Below are 7,901 nucleotides of genomic sequence, written 5' to 3'. Positions count from 1 at the left end.
GCGTGGTCAGAGCGGCTGCATGACATCACATGGGCCGGACTCCGCCAGTGGAGCCCCAGCCTCATGCAGTAGATTTTGTAGAGGCCGGGGAGGACTTCTGTTCCTGGGAGCTAGCTGTGTTGTGCATCTTTTTTCCTCTGCCCCTACCTCTGGCAAGAAAGGACGCACCTCGCACTTTCTTGTTTCTTTGTGACCGAAAGGACTGCATTTGATAATGCAGAGCTTTCTTATGCTGTGAGGGAACATAAGGTAAAAAATTTGATTTTCCAGCTGTAGCTGTGCGTGTTAATGCTTTGTCCATCCTAGGGGAGGATTCCCATCGTAACCTATCCGTTGATGGGAAAGGATACGCCATAAGAATCCTTTTGGAAATCTGCAGTCTTTTATCTGGAGATTCCCAAGCTTTTTCACATAACTCGTTCAGCTCGTGTGAGGGGGGAAAGGTTACCTCAGGCTTCTTTCCCTTGTACATATGTACCCTCTTGTCAGGGACAGGGGGTTCCTCTGTGATGTGCAAAACATCTTTTATTGCCATAATCCTATATCGAATGGATTTTGCCAATTTTGGCTGTAACTTTGCATCAACGTAATCGACACTGGAGTCAGAATCCGTGTCGGTATCTGTGTCAACAATCTGGGATAGTGGGCACTTATGAGACCCTGACAGTCCCTGCGACATAGGATCAGGCATGGGTTGAGTCCCTCACTGTCCCAAAGCTTCAGCCTTGTCTAATCTTTTGTGCAAGGGCCCTCATTCCGAATTGTTCGCTCGGTATTTTTCATCGCATCGCAGTGAAAATCCGCTTAGTACGCATGCGCAAAGTTCGCACTGCGACTGCGTCAAGTAACTTTACTATGAAGAAAGTATTTTTACTCACGGCTTTTTCTTCGCTCCGGCGAACGTAATGTGATTGACAGGAAATGGGTGTTACTGGGCGGAAACACGGCGTTTCAGGGGCGTGTGGCTGAAAACGCTACCGTTTCCGGAAAAAACGCAGGAGTGGCCGGAGAAACGGTGGGAGTGCCTGGGCGAACGCTGGGTGTGTTTGTGACGTCAACCAGGAACGACAAGCACTGAAATGATCGCACAGGCAGAGTAAGTCTGGAGCTACTCTGAAACTGCTAAGTAGTTAGTAATCGCAATATTGCGAATACATCGGTCGCAATTTTAAGAAGCTAAGATTCACTCCCAGTAGGCGGCGGCTTAGCGTGTGTAACTCTGCTAAATTCGCCTTGCGACCGATCAACTCGGAATGAGGGCCAATGAGTTTACACTAGCATTTAAAACATTCCACATATCCATCCAATCAGGTGTCGGCGGAGACACCACATTCATTTGCTCCCGCTCCTCTCTAATATAGCCTTCTTCCTCAGACATGTCGACACACGTGTACCGACACACCACACACACAGGGAATGCTTTTTCTGAAGACAGTTTCCCCACAAGGCCCATTGGAGAGACAGAGAGAGAGAGTATGCCAGCACACACCCCAGCGCTATATAACCCAGAAATAACACAGTAACTTAATGTTTGTCCAGTAGCGCTGCTGTATGTCATTTGCGCCGAATTATGTGCCCCCCCTCTCTTTTCAACCCTCTTGTCTACCATGGTATAAGCAGGGGAGAGTCCGGGCAGCTTCCTCTCAGCGGTGCTGTGGAGAAAAAATGGCGCTGGTGAGTGCTGAGGGAGAAGCCCCGCCCCCTCGGCGGCGGGCTTCTGTCCCGCTTAAACTGTAAAATTGGCAGGGGCTCATACATATACAGTGCCCAGCTGTATATATTTTATATTTTTGCCAAAAAGAGGTTTATATTGCTGCCCAGGGCGCCCCCCCTGCGCCCTGCACCCTTACAGTGACCGGAGTATGTGAGGTGTATGGGAGCAATGGTGCACAGCTGCAGTGCTGTGCGTTACCTCAGTGAAGATCATGAACTCTTCTGCCGCCTCTGAAGTCTTCTTTTCCTCTCATACTCACCCGGCTTCTATCTTCTGAATCTGCGAGGGGGACAGCGGCGCGGCTCTGGGACGGACGGCGAGGGTGAGATCTGCGTACCAATCCCTCTGGAGCTAATGGTGTCCAGTAGCCTAAGAAGCAGGACCTTGCAACTCAGCGAGTAGGGCTGCTTCTCTCCCCTCAGTCCCTCGATGCAGGGAGTCTGTTGCCAGCAGTGCTCCCTGAAAATTAAAAACCTAACAAAATACTTTCTGTCAGAAAGCTCAGGAGAGCTCCTGAAAAGCACCCAGTCTCAACTGGGCACAGTATCAAACTGAGGTATGGAGGAGGGGCATAGAGGGAGGAGCCAGTGCACACCCAGAACTAAAGTCTTTCTTAAAGTGCCCATGTCTCCTGCGGAGCCCGTCTATCCCCATGGTCCTTACGGAGTCCCCAGCATACTTTAGGACAGGGGTGTCAAACACAAGGCCCGCGGGCCAAATCCGGCCCGCCAGACCTCGTCTGATGGCCCGCGGACTCACATTTCAAACATGGGTGGGTCCGTGGGACGCGCTTCGCTGCAGCCAATCCCTAGCCTGCCAGATTGATTGATGGCTCTGTGGCCCGGCTGCAAACTTTAAAAATAGGAGGTGGAGCCTTGCCAGTGCGGACTTGATGGCGCAGCTCTCCTCGATTTGGTGAGTTGTGCTTCGGACAGTGGATAACCTGCGGCTGGAGGAGGGTGTTGGGGTCTGAGAGCTGCCAGTGTTCCGCAGCCGGGGATCGGGGCTGGGTACTCCGTGATCCTGCGGCCAGCTCCGGGTGGTGATGCTGCTTTAGCTCTGAGCTGTTACAATCAGCGGTGACAGGGGGGCTGACTGTTCCCGCGGTGGGAGCTGGTTCAGGTCCCCGAGCTTCCGGCATTACAATGAGTCTCACTGACTCATTTAATGCCGCCACCAACGCTGCGCCTGTCTGCCCACCACCAGTGCCCCGGAGCCCTGTGCATTAAGACAGTCACTGCACAGTCAGTGACTCGGGTCCCGACTCCCGGCCGGAGGGGGAGAAGGAGATGCTCTGCTTTCAGCTCCTCCACCATAGACTCAAATGCTGCATGTGCCCGACTTGTTTAACTATTCCAAGTCCCTCTCTCTATTGCTGTTCACACGGACACCTGGCTGTTACACCCCGGTCCTGATTGTCACCAGCGCCAAAAGTTCATGGGAGGGATGCATAGAGTCACTGGCAGCCATCTCCATGCACAGTGACAGCCCCTGATTGTAAGCACTACTGATGCCAGGCAGGAAAATGCAATACTATTGTTGTACAAGTGGAAAGTGCTGCTCCTCCTCTCTCTCGCTCCTCTGCCCCCCCTCTCTCTTCATGTATCCCCCTCTATGCATCTCCTTCCTCTCTGTCTCCCCCCACTCTCCGTCTCTCCTCCTTTCTCGCTCTCTGTCTGTCTCCCCCCTTTCTCTCTCCGTCTCTCCCCCCTCTCTATCCCTATCTCCTCACTATCCATTTCCCCTCTCTGTCTCCCCCTCTCTCTGCTCCTCTCTCCGTCTCTCCCCCCTCTGCGTCTCCCCCCTCGCGCTCTCTCTCTGCGTCTCCCCCTTTCAGAGCTAGTTATTACTTACATTATTACAAAAAACAGTAATAATTGAATGCAGTGACATTAATTTATGATAATAAAGAGTGGACACATAGACCTACAGATACAACCGGCCCTTTGATGGGGACCAAACTGCTGATGCGGCCCCCGATGAATTTGAGTTTGACACCCCTGCTCTAGGACATTAGAGAAACTAGAATTTTAATACCTACCGGTAAATCCTTTTCTCTTAGTCCGTAGAGGATGCTGGGCACCCGTCCCAGTGTGTACTGTGTCTGCTGTTATTAAATGGCCCTTAACTCCAGAACATTTATGTGGAGACAACTTTCCTGACTTGACCATCTTCCTTGGACGTTTTCCCCCTGTGTGACTGCTCCCCACCTCGAAAGGGTTGCATCCGTGGTCCCTAGGATCCAGTCCTGGATCCCGAACCATCGCCCCTCTAGGAGGTGAGAACTGTGCAGCCACCAATGGAGTGAGATTCTGGTCTTGGAAGACAGGATTATCCTCCGGTGCATGTGTAAGTGGGATCCGGACCACTTGTCCAACAGGTCCCACTGGAACACTCTGGCATGGAACCTGCCAAACTGAATGGCCTCGTAGGCCAAAACCATTTTCCCCAGCAACCGAATGCATTGATGGATTAACACTCTTGCTGGTTTCAGAATTTGTTTGACCAGACTCTGGATCTCCATAGCCTTTCCACTGGAGGAAAACCTCTTCTGTGTCCAGTATCACTCCCAAAAACAACAACCGCGTCATTGGGACCAACTGCGATTTTGGCAAGTTTAGGAGCCAACCATGTTGTTGAAGAACTGTCAGGGAGAGTGCAATGTTTTGCACCAACTGGTCCCTGGATCTCGCCTTTATCAGGAGAACATCCAAGTACGGGATAATTGTGACTCCTTGCTTGCGAAGGAGAACCATCATTTCCGCCATCACCCTGGTGAAAATCCTCGGAGCCGTGGACAGACCAAATGGCAACGTCTGAAATTAGTAATGACAATCCTGAATTGCAAACCTCAGGTAGCTTGATGCAGTGGCTAAATGGGAACATGTAAGTAGGCATCCTTTAAGTTTACCAAAACCATGAAATCTCCTTCCTCCGGACTGGAGATCACTACCGTGAGAGATTCCATCTTGAAATTGAATTTCTTTAGGTAGAAAGCCCTAGCGTCATGCAGTGGATTTGGCAGAAGCAGAGGACAATCTCTGCTCCTGCAATCTTGAAGAGGCTACAGACCTCTTCCCTCTTCTCCTTCCTCTACCTGCAAAGAAAGGGGAATCTTAACTTCTTGCATATCTATTGGGCCGAAATGACTGCATCAGATAATGATGCGTCTTTATCCGTTGAGAGGGAACATAGTGCAAGAAGGTTGACTTACCTGCGGGAGCTGCCGAGATCAAATTAACTAGGCCGTCGCCAAACAAGGCTTCACCTTCATAGGGAAGAGACTCCCTTTCTTCTTGGAGTCAGTATCAGCATTTCCTTGGTGAATCCAGATATACAGGGAATGGGGGGAAGGGGATGTGTTCTGCACCAGCTATTAAATTCTAAATATTTGTATGAAGAGGCCCCAATAAATGTCCATCAGTTATATTAAATATTAATTGTAGGACGTTCGGGGGTGCTACCAGAGACAAGTAATGTTATGCAGGAAAGGAGAAGAGAAAAGAATGTCTCTTTTGCTGGCGCACAAATGATGATTTAAAAATTAACTTTTAATAAATTCGTTAAAATTGTCTAAACACGAAATAAAGTACAATAAGTTTGTATAATGTAATTACCATATATAATAAATGGAAATACATTTATTAATATCAAGGTTCGCTACCTGTGTTGTGTCTTTATTATTGATCCAAATTGACTATATCAATTAGTCTGATACTGAATTACTGGACACTATGTAATATTAGTTGAATGTATATTAGTAATTCACTTGACAAATGTCAGAACCTGGCAATAGTTCTACATATCATACACTTACAGCACTCTTTCCACAATATTTTCCCTTTATTCCAGATCAAATGGTATAATCCCCCACAGTAATTATTCCTGTTGTAGTATAGTACAGTATGGTTGCTGGGGACGTCTTTAATGAAAAGAGAGGGAACATCTAATGTGTCTCCTTATGGGTAAAATACTTGCAAGCTAAGTGCTATGAATAGCATCAGCATGTAGATAAATGCTGAGTGTTAGGTGAGTAATGCAGATAAATAGGGATATCTAATAATTCTATAGAATAGTGGGTGAATTATTAGATATCCCTATTTATCTGCACCTCTAAGCACACTATTTGACTGTCCACACCCTGCTGTGCCTATTACCCATCTCCTCCACCACCCTCAACACTGACCCACACATCATTCACCCACAAAGATACAATAAAGGTAGTTTGGATAAATTAGCTAAATGAAATGGATTTAACCAATTTATCTAAATGACCATTTTTGGATGTTTTCCAGTGTTTGGGAGCAAATGGTCAATTGTCATTTGCTGCCACATATTAGCATAATTTTGTTTCAACTAGAAAAAAAAATTGGACAGATAATCTAAGTGTGGATCCAGTTTAATGCTGATTTCAGAGCCAACTATAGACTTGATTGAGGTACTGTGTCCCCGGTACCAAATACCAATTAAAATAATATTGTGAGGTGTGAGGTGTTCAAAAAAGACTGAAAATGAGTGCAAATTATGGTTATTGAGGTTAATAATACTATGGGATCAAAATGACCCCCAAATTCTATGATTTAAGCTGTTTTTTAGTGTTTTTTGAAAAAAACACCCGAATCCAAAACACACCCGAATCCGACAAAAAAATTTCGGTGAGGTTTTGCCAAAACGCGTCCGAACCCAAAACACGGCCGCGGAACCGAACCCAAAACCAAAACCCGAAAAATTTCCGGTGCACATCACTACTTAATTAGAACTTCGGTCAATGTGAATTAACCATTGGACTCAACCATGGTTATCCTTAAAACCCAGGGGTCTATTTAAGATCGATCTTAATCGATGTTGGGCTTCCAGGTTGAAAAAAACACACATTTACTAACATTTTAAAATTTATATAAAAAATCATCTGTTCGTAAATGCAGTGCACATGGTTTTGCCCAACTGCTAACAAAATTCCTGCTGCGATCAACTTGGAATTACCCCCATCGATTGATGTTTTCACACTGCTCGTTCCAACCCCAAAAACTATGAAGAGGATGGGGGCATATACGCAGGGTCCATCCTGTGCATGTGCCTACATTTTCTCCGGGTGCCCCGCAGAAAATGCGAATGCCTCTGCCTGTCAATCAATAGAGGGCATACCTTCGCAGGTATATCGCGATCATGAGCCATGTCTCCCATTTTTGTCATTATAGGTGCTCTGTGAGCTGCTGACCATGCCCCAGCCCCTCTGTCTCCCGTGAATAGACATTGGGGCTTATTCAGACCAGATCGCTTCAATTTATTTTCACCAAGCGGGCAATCAGGTCTGCACTGCACATGCGTATGCGCCACAATGCGTAGGTGCGATGGTCCGGAGATCACAAGAAGATTGACAAGAAGAGGGTGTTTGTGTGGGTGGCAACTGAATGTTTCTAGGGAGTGTCCGGAAAAACACTGGAGGGACCCGGCGTTTTGTGGGAGGATTTGTGACGTCACCTCAATGGCTGAGTAAGTGCTGAGCTGTGCAGCTCTTGTGCACATGTGATCACACACCTGCACAGCAAATTTTCCCTTCCGCTGTAGGCGGCAACCACCTGATCACAGGGATGCAAAAAACACACCCTAGCGATCAGGTCTGAATTACCCACAATGTGCATATTTGCAGAGCAACAAGCTACAGGGAGCCTTCCACCCCCCCCCCCCCTTCCCCATGACTATGGGACACTGGGGGGGGGGGGTTATTTGGGTTAGCTGGACATTCCCAAAAAAAGTGACTGTCCTGCAAAAATTGGGTTAGTTGGGAGGTATGTGCAAATACATTTATTGTTTTGCATGCAGGGTAAATACTGGCTTCTTTGACATTTAGCCACAAATGCTGCACAGTTGAATTACAGTATTACACTGCAATTAACAGTTATGCTAGGACATTCCTTCTCCCAAAATCTACCTCTCTCTGCATGTTACATCTGTCCCACAGTGGCGTGCGTTGAGGTCAGTGGCTAGTGAGGCACTACAGCCATAATGTCCGCCGAATCCTGCCGATGACCCTTAGCCAATGCCCGCTACTGCCTCTGAGCCGATACCCACTGCCACCGCCAATGGCTTACAAACTCTCCCACAATCAACTGACCCAGCCCTCCACCACTAATTTCTATCTCAGTCCGATGCCGCCAATGCCCGCTGCCTGCCTGCTCATTGTTCT

The sequence above is a fragment of the Pseudophryne corroboree genome, unplaced genomic scaffold (assembly GCF_028390025.1).
Source record: "Pseudophryne corroboree isolate aPseCor3 unplaced genomic scaffold, aPseCor3.hap2 scaffold_782, whole genome shotgun sequence".
In the NCBI taxonomy this organism is placed as follows: domain Eukaryota; kingdom Metazoa; phylum Chordata; class Amphibia; order Anura; family Myobatrachidae; genus Pseudophryne; species Pseudophryne corroboree.
Note: the sequence above shows the minus strand (reverse complement) of the source record.